The sequence below is a fragment of the Cryptotermes secundus genome, unplaced genomic scaffold, assembly GCF_002891405.2.
Source record: "Cryptotermes secundus unplaced genomic scaffold, Csec_1.0 scaffold505, whole genome shotgun sequence".
NCBI lineage: Eukaryota > Metazoa > Arthropoda > Insecta > Blattodea > Kalotermitidae > Cryptotermes > Cryptotermes secundus.
In genome coordinates this window covers 335,325-352,344 of record NW_019740659.1, presented here as the reverse complement: position 1 = coordinate 352,344, position 17,020 = coordinate 335,325, and the positions used below count along the sequence as shown (strand labels likewise).

General features: G+C 43.4%; 2 protein-coding genes across 2 annotated transcripts in view; one reads left to right on the top strand and one right to left on the bottom strand.

Moving 5' to 3' along the window:
- Positions 1 to 7,279, bottom strand: part of LOC111872452 (muscarinic acetylcholine receptor DM1) — a 97,709-nt gene extending 90,430 nt beyond the window's left edge. The window contains exon 1 of the mRNA XM_033754701.1: positions 7,082 to 7,279. The gene's annotated coding sequence lies outside the window, so the exon portion shown is untranslated. The remainder of the gene's footprint in view (positions 1 to 7,081) is intronic.
- The window catches only part of LOC111872451 (activator of 90 kDa heat shock protein ATPase homolog 1), a gene marked incomplete in the record, with an annotated part of 156,594 nt that overhangs the window by 120,343 nt on the left and 19,231 nt on the right, over positions 1 to 17,020 (top strand).

Here is a 17,020-nt window from a genome sequence, read left to right as displayed (position 1 = left end):
TTCACTCAGCTGAACTGCTGACAACTCCAACTCCAGAACCCTACAAACTCTACTTACATCTCTGTACGGACCACATAGAAAACCCGTTTTCATTGTTATAGTCCAACAATGCTTCTACTGTTGCATGCGCATCCATTCCCGCGAGAACATGTTTATCGAGCAGTTACTTAGGAATGAGTGTTTGTTTATCCGCCTGTTGCATAGCCACGGCTGTACTCGTCCATTTCGAGGTCTCTGCCCAGCAACTGTTCTGTACGCCACTGTACGTATATATTTCAGAAATAAACATTACATCTTGTGCAAAATGTGGAAAAATATTTCTGAATTTGAGACCTATTGCTAATGCATTTTGGCAGGACTGCATTTTTACAGGGCCGATCACAGTGGCCGCGCGGTCTAAAAGGCACGAAATGTCTTCGCCCGCTCGAACATTGGGTTCGTGGGTTCGAATCCCACTCAAAGCATGGTTGTCTGTGTGGGTTTATTCTGTGTTTGTGTTGTTGTGTGTACTGGTAACTGATCCCCCGTCCAAGGTGTCCTACCGAATGTGTACATATTAAGAAATGAAAAAGCGGCCAAGAAAAATAAGGGCTGTAGAGCCACAGATAGGTAGATAGAGAGACAGATAGACAGAGAGAGACAGACAGAGATATTTTACAATACACGGGATATAATTGTATATTCACTTTCTCTTCCATCTTGCTTTTTGAATTAGAAATCTGAAGCCGACACATGAGATTCTCGTAGCGTGATTTTCGAGATTTCTGTCTTCTTGGACATGACGCAGTGTAATTTTGTAGGTAGGTACCCCGTCTTCAGTAGAGAACAGTGTTCTTCCAAATTCCAGTTAAGCTTTTCTGTCTTAGGCGTAGAATGTTTCCGCAAGGACTGCCAGAGTACAAAGAAATGTACTACAGAGCCGGACGTCTCCTACTGCAGTATGTATAATACCGAAGCCCGCTAAGGGACATGATTTTATAAATCACGTATAATAAATATACTCGTGGTCCGAGGTCGCACTTCTGCCGTTGTCTGATCTACTTTTATGGTTTGTGTTTTATGTTGTGACATTCGGAAAGGCGTCCATAACTGATGTTATACACGGCTCTTCGCGTGGAACAATACGTGACGTCAGCTGCGACGTTTCTTAGAAGCAGACGACTCTCATTCGACACTCTTCTTGCTGAAGAACAGGAAGCAATAGCATTGGTTTTATGATGATGCAGCCTTGTGTATCTGTGATCATGTGAGGAAAGAAGGCGTTGAACATCTCGTAAGATAAAGGAACATAGTAATTTATTTAAAAATATATTATTTATCTGTATAAATGCTTTGAAATTATTTTTATTGTTTTTGAAAAATTAGTGTTACGGAAAATGACTTTTCATTTTTCTCAAGTCATTGTGGTAAATGACCGCTTCTGTGGTCTAGTGGTTAGAGTTCCTGGCTAACAGATCCAGAAGTCCCGGGTTTCATTCCCGGCCGTACCAGATTTTCTGAGAAATAGCGTGTCTGGAACTTGGTCCACTCAGCCTCGTGAGGATAATTGAGGAGCTACTTGGATGAAAAAGTAACGGCTCCGGTCTAGAAAACCGAAATTAATGACCGTGGGGATTCGTTGCTCTGACCACTCGACACCCTTTATCGGCTAAATTTTTCACTAACTTCGCCGACAAACGGCAGTCGCTCGGTCGGTATAGTTCGCTTGCGGACTAAAGCCACGGAGATTTTTTTTTTTGCATAGTGGTAAATAGTTATAATAAATAATTATTGGGTCACGCAGTAGTGTAGTTGATTGAGGTATTATGCTAGAAGCCGGAAGGTCGCGGATTCGATTCCTGATGAGGCCTTTGGATTTTTAATTGGTCGAATCCTTCCATCCTTTCTATGGCCTTGGTGTCGACTCAGCCTCTAACAGAAATGAACACCAGGAATATTCTTCGGGGTAAAGGGCGGCCGGCGCTTAAGGCTGACAACCTTACCACCATCTGTGAGCTGATTGTCTAGAAGATGTGCGAGCCTCAATGTCTCACAGCCCTACGGCCTCCGCGGCCTGTTACAGGGATAGCTTTACTTTTACCTTCACTTAATATCATATGTGGAATAAGCTAGCAATGTCTTGTTGATACAAATTATGTTACAGTATTACGAAATAAAGGAAAAAATCTTCGTTTGTGAAATAATTCGATAACTTATAAACGTGTCACTGGTAAAATCATGTCAATTCCTTGCATGCGTGTAGGCGTATTCAGAAGGAAATTGTAAGTTCCGAGGCGTTCGGAAAGATATAGGCCCTGTTTCTGTGGATATTTGTTTCTCTGTGATATGAGACGTTAGAAGTAACGTGATAAAACTGGCAGATTTAGTCTTCATGTCAGATTTCTGGGCCTTCCTTCACAGGCCAAAGCAGCAGATGTAGTACGTCCGAGTCAACTTCAAAGGCGCTTCAAATTAAATTAATTAACCGAGTTTAAGAGCTGTAGGTCTTGTGGCAACAGTTTCCAGTGGTCTTTTCGGTTGATCAGGCGTATAATATTGTTTAGATTTTTGTTCCTTGCAATTAAAGTATTAAGAGAAATTATTTAATATTCCCGTATTATAAAATCCCATGTTTTAATAGTTTAACAACGAAAACAGACTCCATTGTAAATTAATCTTAGCTGGCTTAATGCAATTCGTATAATCACATGCATATTCTGGCTTGATTTGGAACATGGTTCTTCACAGCAAGTTTTCGTGCTTACACTGTATAACTGTTAATTTCTTCATAAGTTCTATAAGTGCAGTCAGAATTAAACCCCTTCAGTAAATGAAATTGGGAAATGTATATAAAATTTACAGCTTGTGAGGTACAGTTCTATTCCTTGCGCAGTTTCGTAATTTATATTAGTAAAAAATATTTTCCGTGGTAATTTCTTAAAACATTTTCAATCTAAGATCCTTATTCAGAGTTAGATAGAAAGTATATCATTGAGAAAAAACACTTAAAAAGATATGTTTATTTATTTTGATTTGTGGACCCGTTGCAAGGCAACGACAGCGAAATAAACGACTATACAACATCCGTTGCTAGGTAACGGCTCCACCAACAGACACCAATGCAACAATTTCACAACAAGAGGAAACAACAATAATGAGAAGTGCTGTTTTCTACGCTGTCCGTTATAAGCAGGACAAGTTAGGAACTAGATTTTGTGAGTGAGTCTGTTGGTTAGTTAGCGAAGACATAGTGGACAGACTGAGTTAGAGAACTACTGCGGCTCAGTCATTGTGAGCTGTCGCTGTTAGAAACTGGTACCTGAGGTACGGGGATAGTTCGGGAACCCAGAGGAAGGGGAACGTCTGCTGTTGAAAGCCGTTACTGGTGAAGACACAGCAGGCTGAGAAGATTTAAGTGTGTACACTAGTGAACTGTAAAGTGTGTGAATTAGTGAAACGGTTATAATTACTCAGTCACGGATCTGTAAGAGTAAAATAAATCCGATTAATAAGCTAAACTCCGTTTGTAGTCACTCATACAATTGACAGTGCTGTCAGCTTTTGATTGACCGGATTAATTGGTTGGGACGGGACTGATTCAGTCGAACTGAGGCAAGATGGAGCAAATACTGCAACGCCTGTTGGCCCTTCCAAGAAGAATTGGTGGGCGAAATGAAAGCTGAAATGAAAGCCAATCAAGAAACGATGGATGCCAGTCAGGAAAGACTGTAAGACGAAATGAAGGACGCCAAACTGAAGGAAATGGCCGACCTGAAAACCCAGATAGACTGTCGTGGCTCCCGCGTGAATGTAAATCAGGAAAAGGCTGAAGCCCGTCGGCGAGAGATGAAGGCCACAACACACTCCGTACACGTGGCGACATTTTGATAAGACAACTAAATTACCCCGTTACATTTATAAAAGAGAAGAATGTGCAGTTCTTATGTCTGTAAATCAATGTAATCTTTGTATTCACTTATTTAATTTCATGCTACGTAACATTTTTCGAAATTCTTCCTTCTTTTGTTTGTTAGTAGTCCCACGGGCGCTAATTATGTCGGTCCCTTGAGGCCCACATGCTGTAGTACTGTTAATCCTTTTCAATATGAACTTAACCTGAACAGCATTTAAGAGTTCAGTTCTTATCTTCCCGTAAATTCACTACGTATCTATTATAGAGGACAACTGTTTAGGGAAATAATCCTTCTCTATTCTAAGAATCATATGAAACAAATAAAAGACATTCTGTAGGAGAATTTTACGGTTTATTAATGTTAAATTAGGTGGTATATATATTTACCACGGGCACGCGGTAGCGTAGTTGGTTCAGGCAGTATGCTACAAGCCGGATGGTCGCGGGTTCGATTCCCGATGAGGTCATTGATTTCTTTCAATTAACCTAATTCTTCGAGTCGCATTATGGCCCTGGGGTTGACTCAGTCTCTAACATAAATGAGTACCAGGAAACTTCCTGGGAGTAAAGGGCTGCTGGCCGGTGCGTAAGGCTGTCAACCTTACCGCTATTCGTGAGCCTAGAAAATGTGGGAGCCTCGACGTCTCACAAGCCTATGGGCCTCCACGGCCTGTTACAGGAACGGCTTTATCTTTTTTACTTATAATTACCTTTATGCTTTAATGGTTTAAATCAATTGCAACATCTCACGTGATCTTTATCTTTAAGGCGCGTCCACATTACTCGTGCTCGTGCGTCAGAAGCTTACTGCTGCCGGAAAATCAGGCTCTCGAGCTGACGAAGTGGACGCCCAAACTGGTTAGCATACAAAGCCTTCGCATTTCTTCACAGCAGTAAGCTTCTGACGCACGAGCACGAGTAATGTGGACGCGCCTTAACAGTAACTTAAAGTTAACTAATTAAGTACTACACCAAGCAGACGTATGGGGGGGTGGATGTGCAGATCAACATTTTCTTGACCTCGGCACTAGAAAATTCTGACAATACCGGGACTCGAACTCCGACCCCTCAGTCGTCCAGCCCGTACGCAGTCGCTATGCTGACTGCGCTATCCCGGCTCACCTTTATCCGTACGGTAATAATTTTAAGTTATGATTCAGTTTATATGGATATTGAAGTCATGGTGTTGATTCCCTACGCGTGTGGACGTAACGAAAATTAATTTGAATTTCCACACTTATTTACCTCGTCGGCAGGTACATAGTTCGATGTTTGTTTGCAGACCTGGTTCCGACCGTCGTTGTCAGCCGTGTATCAGTAAGGATTCATATGCGGGAGATCTGTATCCTGGCTGAGAATTTCCATGTCTGCTCTCAGTTCCTTGCGACAAGCGTCTGGGATAGTACTTCATATTAGTCCACGGCTGAATCCTTCTATATTTGTTGCAAGACTTCTTTAAAGGATCATGTGTATTTCCACACGTGTAGTCCCAACTAAGGATAGTGTCGCTAAAGAAATAAATTCTTAACATGAAGAAAGCAGTCTTCTGGGATTTGGCACCGTGTGTATGTGGTGTTAACCGACGTTTCGGAGGAACGTATCGCCTCCATCTTCAGGGCAGAAGGAAAAATATAAGAAATCCGCAAGCGAAGAGACCGGTAAAAGCAGACTAGTCTGCTGATGGAGGTGATACGTTCCCCCGAAACGTCGGTTAACACCACATACACACGGTGCCAAATCCCAGAAGACTGCTTTCTTCATAGTCACCACCGTGAAAGCCTCAAATCTTACAAATTCTTAACGTGTTCCCCGCTTCTGGAATGTATTTTGGGGGTGCACAGTTCGAATCTCGACCGGGACTTGCCTGAGGCATTTCGTGCTTTCCGTCAATCTGACCAGGCAAATGCGGCCGGTGTACCACAGGTTACGTACCATCGAACGCTTTAAAATATTTTCCGATTCGTTATCCAACAATCATCTAGAAATCAATTCTACACAGTCTGGGCTTCTAAAGTTTCGTTAAATAATCATAATAATGAAAGGACCTGGTCAGTGGGTATCATATCTGAGGCTTTCGTGATTAATTTTTCAATTTTTTTTAGGTAGTCCCTGGATAATAACGTAGGCGAAGAATGTTTATTTCCTCACACGCAATAGAGGCGAGTACTTGGTGAACGTCTTATCGAATTTTGGACTTTATGACTTATGAATTATACACGGCCTTCAAAAGAAAACTTTGGATTGGAAATCTTCATTACTGTGAAGACTCGTAGTGCACTGGGTTATGATGTTGTCTGCAACAGTGGACAACTATGCAGAACACCTCAGAAGCCCCCCTTTCTAAGTAAAAAATTCTGTTAGTATCTGTATATTATCAATGTTGCTTTCTCCCGGCAGAAACTCTGGCAAAAATGGCTTGAAATACATAACAAAGGAACTGGCCGTGTTCTATTTCAATTCACTGTACACATACAGTCGACGTTAAACACTATATTAAGTTGTTGCACCGTTGTTTAAGTTCTTGTGTTTAACTAATTAAGCACTGCGCCACAAAACTTATAGGGGAGTGGATGTATAGATTCGGGGTTTCTTTACTTTGGTATTAGTTGGAACTGAGTATTCAGCTTCACTCTCCGGCCGTTTTATCCCCTGGGAAATAGCCCCCCTCATTACCTATTGCATAGGATCTGGATGGGTCTCACAACCGGTCTTGAAGAACTTCAGAAGAGAAAATTTTTGAACATACCGGGACTCGAACTCAGTACTTAAGAAATTGTGGGGGGGGGAACTAATAGGTCTAATATGATTTCATAGAAGTAATAGCGTCCCGAAAAGTGGCAGATCACTGCAATGCATGTTTACATTGCTCTCAAATCACACGAAACGCAGAGACGTTCAGTCTGTTAGTGCCTGAACACTCCTTGACGGAGGGACCGCATAATCTCGTGTCTCGGTATAAACAATGCTTTGCATCACGCAGAATGTGACTACACGAGTGGTCCATGAGGAAGCTGAATTTATCGAGCGAGCCCTGCGGAACCCCAACTGCTGCTGATCGATCCAGCCAGCCAGCCCGTCCGTCCGTCCATCCTGGGATTGATGATTACAAGTGCTATTGTGTGACCGGGCCTTCTGCCGACCAACTAAAAGTCAATACAAGCTTTTTTTTTTTAACTGGGTTAGTGTTACCTGGTGATCGTGGACGATGATGATCGCTGTCCCAGGGCTGGTGATTTGCTTTTGGCGGCCGAACCGCGGCTGCACATCCTCATGACCCCACCATCCTATCGTGTCCCGCCAAACAGAAACCTCACGCCAGCCACATCGCCTCGGTAGTTACAACTTTGCCACAACACTCATTCTCTCGCGTCCAGGCGCTCCGTTACCATTCACTGAGCCGCCTCCGTCGTCGTCGCCGTCGACGCCGCCGCCTCCACCATCTCTTGCTGTTGAGCCTGTTTCTGCCACCACTAGGGCGTGCCTGAACCCCGCGCTTGCGCAGTTTGACACTTCATTGATTTTCAGCTAGGATCACACAATACAAGCCATGGGGGAGTAAGAGAGAGTGGTTTGACTGTACAGGGGTGGGATCTCAGGTTACGGGGTCATACGGCGTCCAAAGGGATCACAGAGATGATGATGGGGTACAGAAATGAAGGACACACTTACCGCACTCAACTTGTGCTTGTGTGAGTGCCATTGGGCGCTATTCATTATTTCCGCTGTAGTCAGTTGTCCACTGAATTCCGGTCAGTGGCTCTCGACGATTTTACGTGCTTCACTAAGCCGCTCCGCTCCCAGACGAACTGTTTCGCTCCAACAAGCAGCTAGAAGCCTCCCCAAGCTCACCGAATCTCGACAGTTCGTACTTTTCAAGACAAGACACGAGTAGACCCAGGTTAATGCGTCCTTGCTTTAGCTAACATAACCCCAAAGCTCCGCGTAGTCGCCATGTTGGAAATTTTCAACGACCACGAGCACATTCCTCCGTTTGCTAACATAACCTCAAATATTCGTGCCGTGACTCTATGGCGACACACAGAGATTAAAACGCTGGAAGCGAAAATTAGAAATAAATTCACGGCCTTAAAATACTTCAGTGACTGTTATTAACATTCCATAACACGAAACTCTTGTAAATAATACTTTAAAAGTGGGTTTTGCCTTAATGAATCTACCATTTCAAAGGCCGATTGGTTGGATACGTTTAAGGAAAGAACCACTCTTTGGCAGAATTGAGGTATTCATGGCCTTGACTGTGAAGACCAGACCTCAACATTCTGGCTGATTCGTGATGGTCGTTTGCGTGACACATTCTTCGACCATGAAGATGGGGACAGTGCGTGCCTCCGAAACGTTGGAAATTTTTTTCCATCAGACTTTACTGTATTACATCATAAAATATAGAATGTAGAATTCGGTCACTGTTCGTTTTGAGAATCACACAAACTCAACGAATGAATTTTGAGGATGTATTTTCGTGTTTCTTAATGTTATAACAAATACCGTAGTTCAGAGAGTCATTACTGACCTCAAAGAAATTGGAGGGATATAGCCCTACGCAGGGTGTCCCGGAAGGAAAGGGTCAGTATTCTGGGAGGTCATAGTATCGGCCATTGTAAGCAAAAGCAGTATATGTACATGCGTCCTATTCCGAACGGTTCCCGAGATAGAGTTGTTTCACTGTTCAGTACACTGTACACTGTACAGACGACCAACACGCCATGTCCGTACACGAGATTCAAAGTGCATTAACCTTTTAAAGACTAAATTTCATCTGACTAATATATGACAACCCAGTTCGTACCTCAGAGGAAACACAGCACGTCTCCGCTACAGAGCCCAACCGGTTAATACTTTTTAAGGAAACAGTTGCTCTTTACTGTGAGAACTATACGGACCACATGAATACAATCCGTGTGCAGAATACTGAAGTTTTGATATGTTAAGGAAGGTGGTACATATAGTGACCACTGGGAATTAAAGGGTTGATGTTGACGGTGGAATTTTCGGAAATGTATTGTACTAGATAAACTGTGCCAACTTTGTCACTTGAACAATAAATACCGGCATTAGAAACAGTACGTGATATCTCTTTCTTATCAACAGTTTTGGAACTGTGCAGTGAAATAGCTGTATCTCGGAAACCGTTCGGAATAGGACACATGTACATATACAGTTCTCTGCTTAGAATGACCGATACTGTGGCGTCCCAGAATATTGACCTTTCCTCCTGGGACATTCTGTATATTGCTTCGCTGGCCTGTAGCTTCTTTCTATTCTAGTCACAAACAAAAGTGCAGATTTTGGGGGCATCTATTATGACATTACATTTCCAACGTCCTGCGCTGAATCAAATTAGAGATGATTTGCAGGCTGTTCAAGAAATCTTCAGATTATAGTATCGACTACAAGTATTAAAGATAAGGTCATTCTTGGGATTAATTAATTACGCACCACGCCATGAAAGCGTATGAGGGAGTGGAGGTTTGGCACTAGACGGAGGTGAGTAGCCAGTTTTACGGCACTGCCACATTACTGTCAGGGTATCAGCCCCTGCCACCGACTGCATTAGACGGCTAAGTTGCCCCCAGAGCCGGTCTGGACAATGTAGAGAAGATAAGAATTCCTTACCTCCGCCGGCAGTCGAACCCGGAGTATTAACTTACATTGAGGAGTTCCACATTTCTTCTACAGGGTGTGTTTATGTGTTTCGTGTGCTCCGAGAAAGATATATAAATTATTTCCTGAAAAACTTTAATAAGTTCTTTTTTTATTGCTAGTGGGGTGGGACTAAGTTCCTTGTACTGCGGCCACTTCTGGCCTATTGTACCAGCCCCAGATGATAGGTGAGGGTGATTGTGTAGCAATTAGTGGAATGAAGATTGGCAGGGGAAACCGAAGTAGTCGGAGAAAACCTGCCCCAGCGCCACTTTGTCCACCACAAATCCCACTTGACCAGACCCGGGATCGAACCCGGGCCGCCGCGGTGGGAAGCCAGCGACTAACCGCTTGAGCTATGGCGCGGCCTAGTTCTTCTTCATAATGGAGACGCTTTGTGTTCTGGTGAGGTTTGAAATGACTTTTTAATATTGTGATGTATAGATCCGTTGCTAGACAAAGACCTCGAAGCAAACAGCGAGACGGCAGACTAACACAGGCAAACACGCCTCTACAATAAAAGTTTACTGTTGAAAAGGTGTTTTCTGTTCGGTCCTTGTAAAGTTGTTTTAAAGAAGAAAGAATTGGGGCAATCCAGTTAGTTGAGTGTTGGCAGTTCAGCTGACTTCTGCAAGGGAGGCAGAGAAGAAGATGGCGCTACAGTTAGTTAAGAGTTGAAAGTCCGGTTGTGGAGATAGTACTTAGTTGAAAGAGTGCGGCTGTGCAAATAAGACGTTATATGTGCTGTAATTACAGTGAGACTGTTGCAATTACTCTGTTAAAATCCGTTGCCAGGATACGACTAGTGAAGTCTGAGAAGATATAGCGTGTGCGATAGCGCCGTAACTATTGGCAGTTCCGAGTTTGGCAATAAACCACTATCCAATCGATCCGCGTCTAAGTCACACATAAACTATGACAGTGTTATATTACTTTCGCGAATTTCAAACCTCAAATTTCAATGACATCGTATCAACTCCAAGGGCCTTCTAGATTTAAATTAGATAGCATACAGAACAAGATATTCAAAATCTCTCGACGGTGAACATTATGAATAAGTTATGTGTCGCCGTATAGTTTGGTGGATATGTACCAATATTTTGTATCAGCCTACTGTCTCCACCTTCAGGATATAAGAGTGATTCTTTCTACATGAGATTGGATGCAACTTGCTTGTCCGATACGGTCCGATACATCAAAATACGTGTATGTGGATTCATATCCAAGAATACCGTAATTTAGAGCTGTGATGCATTTCCGGTAAAAGTCAGATCCTTAAATTTGCAGAACGCTGGTCTGTACATTGCCGTGGTTTTGAGGATGTGTTATCGTCAGACAGGGACGCGGACCGTTACGTCACAATTGAAGATTTACTAGATTACATTTTGTGACATACTGTGACAGACAGTTGAAAGCTGAATAGCGGACCTAGGAAAGACATCCATTGCTACTCAACGCTGTTAAACACGTCAACAACACTATTCGTAAAAACTTTGATCTTGACATTAGGTCCCCGCGTGGAGGCGTGTTCGAATACCTCCACAGAAGCCCTGTGAGTCGTAGGAGGCGATTAAAAGGGAACCCAGTGCCTGGTCCGTCTTGTTCCTGAGGGATATAAATACGGGAACCTGGTCCTCCAGGTTTGGCGAGTCTCGTATCTGAGACAGTAAAATGTGGTCATGAATCCCGCGCGACTAGGACCCAAGAATGACTGCAGAAACTGTAGACGACAGACCAGTCCTCTCGTCAGACAGGGCGCCACACATCAACAAACCCACATCTGTCTGACAGTAACAAAAATCTGGTCTTGAGCTCCAGAAGTTTCTTGACGCCAAGACAGACTGGCTGACAGGCTGTTGGTGGTAATGTAACTTTGACTTTGCCTTGACTTCAACAACATCACGGCGCTGTATGTGCGATACCTACATTTGACAAAGGCCAAGCCTATTCATAAGTGACAAACCCATCTTCTCGTCAGAGAGGATGCTACATAACGACTATGACCTCAAGGGTTCAGTTGCAAAAAAAAATGGTCGTGATCTCAGGGGGCTTGGCGCCAAGACGAACTTAATACCCGTAAACAGCCAGTCATAAAGTAAATCTGAGTCTGAGTCTGAGTCTCGCTATGAGTGAGCTCAGTCTGGCCCCAGAAAGCGAGAATGTGAGTACATTTACCACCATGGGTTATGCGCGAGACAGTCACCAACCGGCAGCTAGTAAGCAAGGAAGCAGAGAACATTATTGATTTCCGTCGCCAGGCAACGGCTAGTGAAGATAAAATGGGATTTAGTGCATGCTATAGCGAATTGTAAACTGCGTGAATTAACAATAGCGTTATAATTCTTTGTAGTCACGAGCTTTGAGATTCCAATAAATGAAATTACCAATCCAAACCCTGTTTCTAGTCGGTGAACACGTGAGGCCGTCTACTCAGTGTACGAGGCACGATCACAGATGTCGGAGAGCAAGTGCACGACTTGCGAAGCTGGGATTCTGTAGTGAGGCAGAAGAGTGAAACTGCCGAACATGGGTCACCATTGCTAGTTGAAACTACATAAGCCTGGCAGCTGAAGTGTGGGACGTTACAGTATGGTAACAAATCTCGTGGTATGTACCAAGTTTCTGTCTGTGTGCACATTAAAGTGCTTGGTCGCTACTAGGCGACAGCTCTCCATGCTAAAATGTTTACTGTCTGTGGGTGTCTGTGTGTCTAAGGGTAACCTCTCATATCCGAAAGAGAGAGAGAGAGAGAGATGGGTTCCATTATTTCACAAATGTTACGATGACCTCACCCCACAACTTTTTTTACAGTCTACGTGACGCATGGTTGCATACATTACAGGATAACAAGCATAAACTCCATCGTCTCAGATGTTTAATAGAGTTAGAATTATTCTGTAGCGGTATGGCTTAACCCAAGCTTCGCTGTTGAGTTTATAGCCCTCCTCGGTATTCATGAGGCTCCGAGTTGAATTCTTGTCACGGAAACTGGCCGTCCTGACTTAGTTATCGCTGTTCTTCTAGATAAATACCGAGATAGTACTTTAAACTGGGTCAGGGGCGCTCAGTTCCCCATCCTGCCCAGTTTGCTGTATGCCACACTTCCTGTCATTCGGCGCTGTGTGAGCTTTTGCTTCTTCTTTGTCTGTGGTGTCAGTAAAAGAAAAGTCAAAGCTATCCCAGTAACAGGCCGTGGAGGCCCATAGGGTTGTGAGATGTCGAGGCTCCCATATTTTCTAGACAATCGGCTCACCGATGGTGGTGAGGTTGTCAGCCTTACGCAAAGACAGGCTGCCATTTACTCCCAGGAAAATTCCTGGTTCTTATTTCTGTTAGAGGCTGAGTCGATCTCAGGACCATAGTGCGGCTGGAAGGATTAGGTCCAGGAAGTTTTATTTCCGTCTTTGTTGATAGTCTTGTGTCTCTTCTACTGCACATCTCAGTAGAAACCGAGAACATCCGATCTCACAGAGTAACGCATTAAGATTACGGTTTAAGTCACTCTGTTACTAAAGACGGGAGAGCCGCATTCCTCCGAAACATAGCTACTTATGTTCCAGACTACACGGCGTCACGTTCCAGTGGGTCGTAATCTCAAAATATTTATCTCAATGAGAACCCAAAATCCCGTACGTTGATGGGACCAAGGATTTTCTGTCCTGAAGATGGAGACAGCAGTCTGCTCCATAACTCTGATATCTATCTACCGAATTACACGGCGTCACATCGTAGAAGAACACAATTTTAATACTCTTGCTGTAAGAACCTTAGTACTCATGTAGATGGATCTTCGTCTCTCCTACCCTGAACATGAAAGCATCGGGTTCCTTTGAAATCAAACTACACGGCGTCACATCCAAAAACACAGCAATCTTAACATTCGCTACAGTGGAAACCAAGATATCAGTATTTATGAAGCTGATTTGGGGTCCACACGAAGTTACCTGCATTAAACCGACAAGAAATAAATTGAAGTTATCGTAATATTTGCCATATTTCATAGAAAAATTGCTTTAGTAACTTCAAAAATACATCTTACGAATTGTTTGCCATCTCTTTTAATCATTCATCAGATTCCTTCTTTATGCGCAAAGAGCGTAAACAATATAATTCTCGCTTTCAGTCTCTCTCTTCCCTCTCTATCTCTCGCTTGTCGTTCTTCGTACGTCGAAAGTGAGGCAAATTTCACTGCATTGCATGCTCCCCCAATTCCATTACAACTTCCCACGTCTTCATTCTTATTTCCACTTACACCCACTTTGTATTCCCATTGTGTTCTCCGGCCTTTATTAAAATCTACAGCTTTTATTTGAGTCTTGTTCTTGTTTGGTTTGTGTAAAGAGACTTAAAAGACTTCCTTTATGGCCATATGTAAAACAGGAGTTAAATGGACCGATATGAACCATCAGCTTAGGCCGCATGAATCCTTTCTCCTCGTCCGTACGCGTACGTGAAAGTGACGTGGGGACTGCAACCCACAGACATCAACGCGTGGCCGGACAGACGTGAACATATCGGCTGCGCTTGTAGCCGCGCTGTGTGTTGTCAAGTTCTCCCGAAATCAGATGCGTTTTCTTCCTCGGTCTCGCGGGTCTCGCGTGACAACTCCCTACTGCAAGTATGCACATATTTTCAGTTCCCAAATTTGTAGACCGCTTGGACAATTTGTTTTAATGTGGTAAGTTACATGAACAGCGAAGTGAGGAACGTTCAGAACTCGAAATATAGTTCCACTTCAGTTGTGCATGAAGTATAGGGAGTTTTACATTCTGGAATTTCTAACAATGAAAGGATGGAACCTACATATATTCTCCTTCATATCATTGACGTAAAAGTACAGACAAACAAATTTAATCTACAAAGTCCATCACCATCAGCATGGGACGTGTTTACTGCTGTGGCGGAAATGAACCGTGGACAGACGCGAAAAATTCTTCCGCGTGGCCACTGTGCCGCTTGGCCTTGTCCGTCATTTTCGTACCCTCTGACGATCGGCTAAAGAGAAGAGGAGGGGATAAGGTAAGCACTATGCCATGCAGACATGCAGGAGTGGCGGTATAGCTCCAGTTTTCTTGACCTCGGCACAGATGCAAGTGACTAGGGGAAGAGAAAGCTTACGTTTGCTTAGCTTCACATCTGCAGCACGAAATCAAACCTAGATGCAGAAGCACGTCGCTACAAGGACAACGATTATTATTTTCTCGTAAGAACTTCTCAGTTGTACTCGTGTAGCTGCTATCCTGTGGAAGGATGACTAACTGGGGTGTAACGCTGTATAGTCTAGCAAAACATTCACGAGTCTACGCGACGTAATATCCCAGAATGTGGCTCTAAAGTTAGGGGTGCTTGAGAACAGGGTGCTGAGGACAATATTTGGATCTAAAGGGGAGTAAAGGGGCGGAAAGCTTGAAAAACGTGCCCCCATATTTGTAGGGCTACTGTTTAGTAGACATTTTTAGGATGACAAAACCAAGAAGGTTGAGATGGGCGGGGCGTGTAACAAGCATGTGAGTGAAAAAAAAAAAATATGGCTTGAGATGCTGAAAGAGGACAACACGTTTGTAGATGGGGAAGTACATTGAAATTGGCCTTTGAAAAATACGCTGCAAGACTTGGATTTGTTCATATGATTTAGGATGACGATCAGTGGCGGCTTGTTTTGAACATGGAAGTTAATATTCGAGCCCCATAGATGGCAGGGAATTGCTTGAGTGGCTGAGCGACTGTTTGATTCTGAAGGAGGAGTTACTTGAACAGAGAGAATGGAAGTAAACAGAAGAGAAAAAGAATTAAAGAAACAAACTGAAATAAAGAAACAAAGCTAAACAAACGAAGGAAACGTCACATCGCCGATACATTATTAAGACTGGGGCTGTGGTACGTGGTTTTCATTTATTCATTCAAATTTGCCGTCGGGAGACCCGAGACAGGACCTAACAGCATCACAGATACGGCGGGTTATGGACGCCGTCCGGTCCCTTGCACGTGTCGGACATATAATGACGATAAACAAGATTATTTTGGGCATTTGCCATGGTCTTGAAGAGCGCCGCGAAAACGTAGTTGGTATAACGACTGGGCTGGACACTTGGGGGTTCGATCCCGGGAAGGGAAAGAAATTTTTCTGTTCTTCAGAGCATTCAAGTCCGCTTGAGAAAATCGAAATTAACGGCTGTGGGGTTTCGTTGCGCTGACCACGCGACATGCTCTATCCGCTAAAGTTGACACTAACTTCGCCGACAAGCGGCGGTCGCTCGGTCGATATGGTTCACTTGCGGACTAAAGCCACAGAGTTTGTTTTCCACAACATTCAAGACCGCCTCTGAAGTCTAACAAGCCTCCTGTCCAGTTGGTACCTGGCGCTTCTTCCTTTGAGGTTAAAGTGACCGGGCCGTGAAGCTGATCTCACTCCCCCATACACGTTAATTAAGCATAGGGATAGCGTTGCCTTAAACTCTCTCAAAAACGTTTCGGAAAACTGATATGTTTCCATCGTCAGCTCATTCGTGACCTACTGCGTAATATTTCGTTTACACGCCCTGCAAACTCTCGACAGTTTGTTGCTGTGGTACCCGAAATTGTGTAATTTCAGAGCTTCCATCTCAAGCATCCGAAAGTTACAAGTATAGAGAAAAATGGCTGTCCAGGTTAGCTATGCAGAATGTTGGAACAGGGAAGCGACGAACGGCGTGACACAGGGTTAGAACAGCGTTTATCAACCCATCGTACGCGACCCACTGGTGGGACATCAAGGTCGGCTGGATGGTTCTTGAGGACTTGAAAGTAGAACTCCATTACTGGTTAATATAATACTATATTATATATTTGTAAATANACATGGGTGGCACGATTCACTTCAATGAAGCTTATCTATCCAATTCTACAAACATTATTTTCTGTGTAAGATTTGAGGTTTTCACGGCGTTGATTATGAAGAATGCCGTCTTCTTGGATGTGGCGTCGTGTAGATATTGTGTGAAACGACCCATCCTCTGGGTAGAAAAATAAGACTGTTAGTGAACAGTGTGAGATTAGTGTGCTTGAAACCATTTATACATGATTATATATATAAACAATAAGGTCCACTTGATTGCCACGCAGTAGTATGAGTCTGTTGTGAAAATGACATATTTGTAACACCTGATCATCATCATCATCATCATCATCATGAGTAATCTGTCAGACGACAAGTCCACAGTCTCTTCCAAAACAAATCCGCCACTTAATGCGATCTAGAGATTTCTCTTTCAAATGACAGTATCCTCTTCTGTCCCCAAGGTCATCCAGCATCTTCTTACGTCTTCTTGTCACTTCTATCCGCCCCTCTATCTTTCCTTCAATAACTTCTTTTAGAAGGCAGTTTCTGCGTAAAACATGACCAATCCAATTAGCCTTCCGTTTTCTTATTTCGTGTAGGATATTCCTCTGCTCACTGACTCTAATTAACACTTCTTCATTTCTCACATA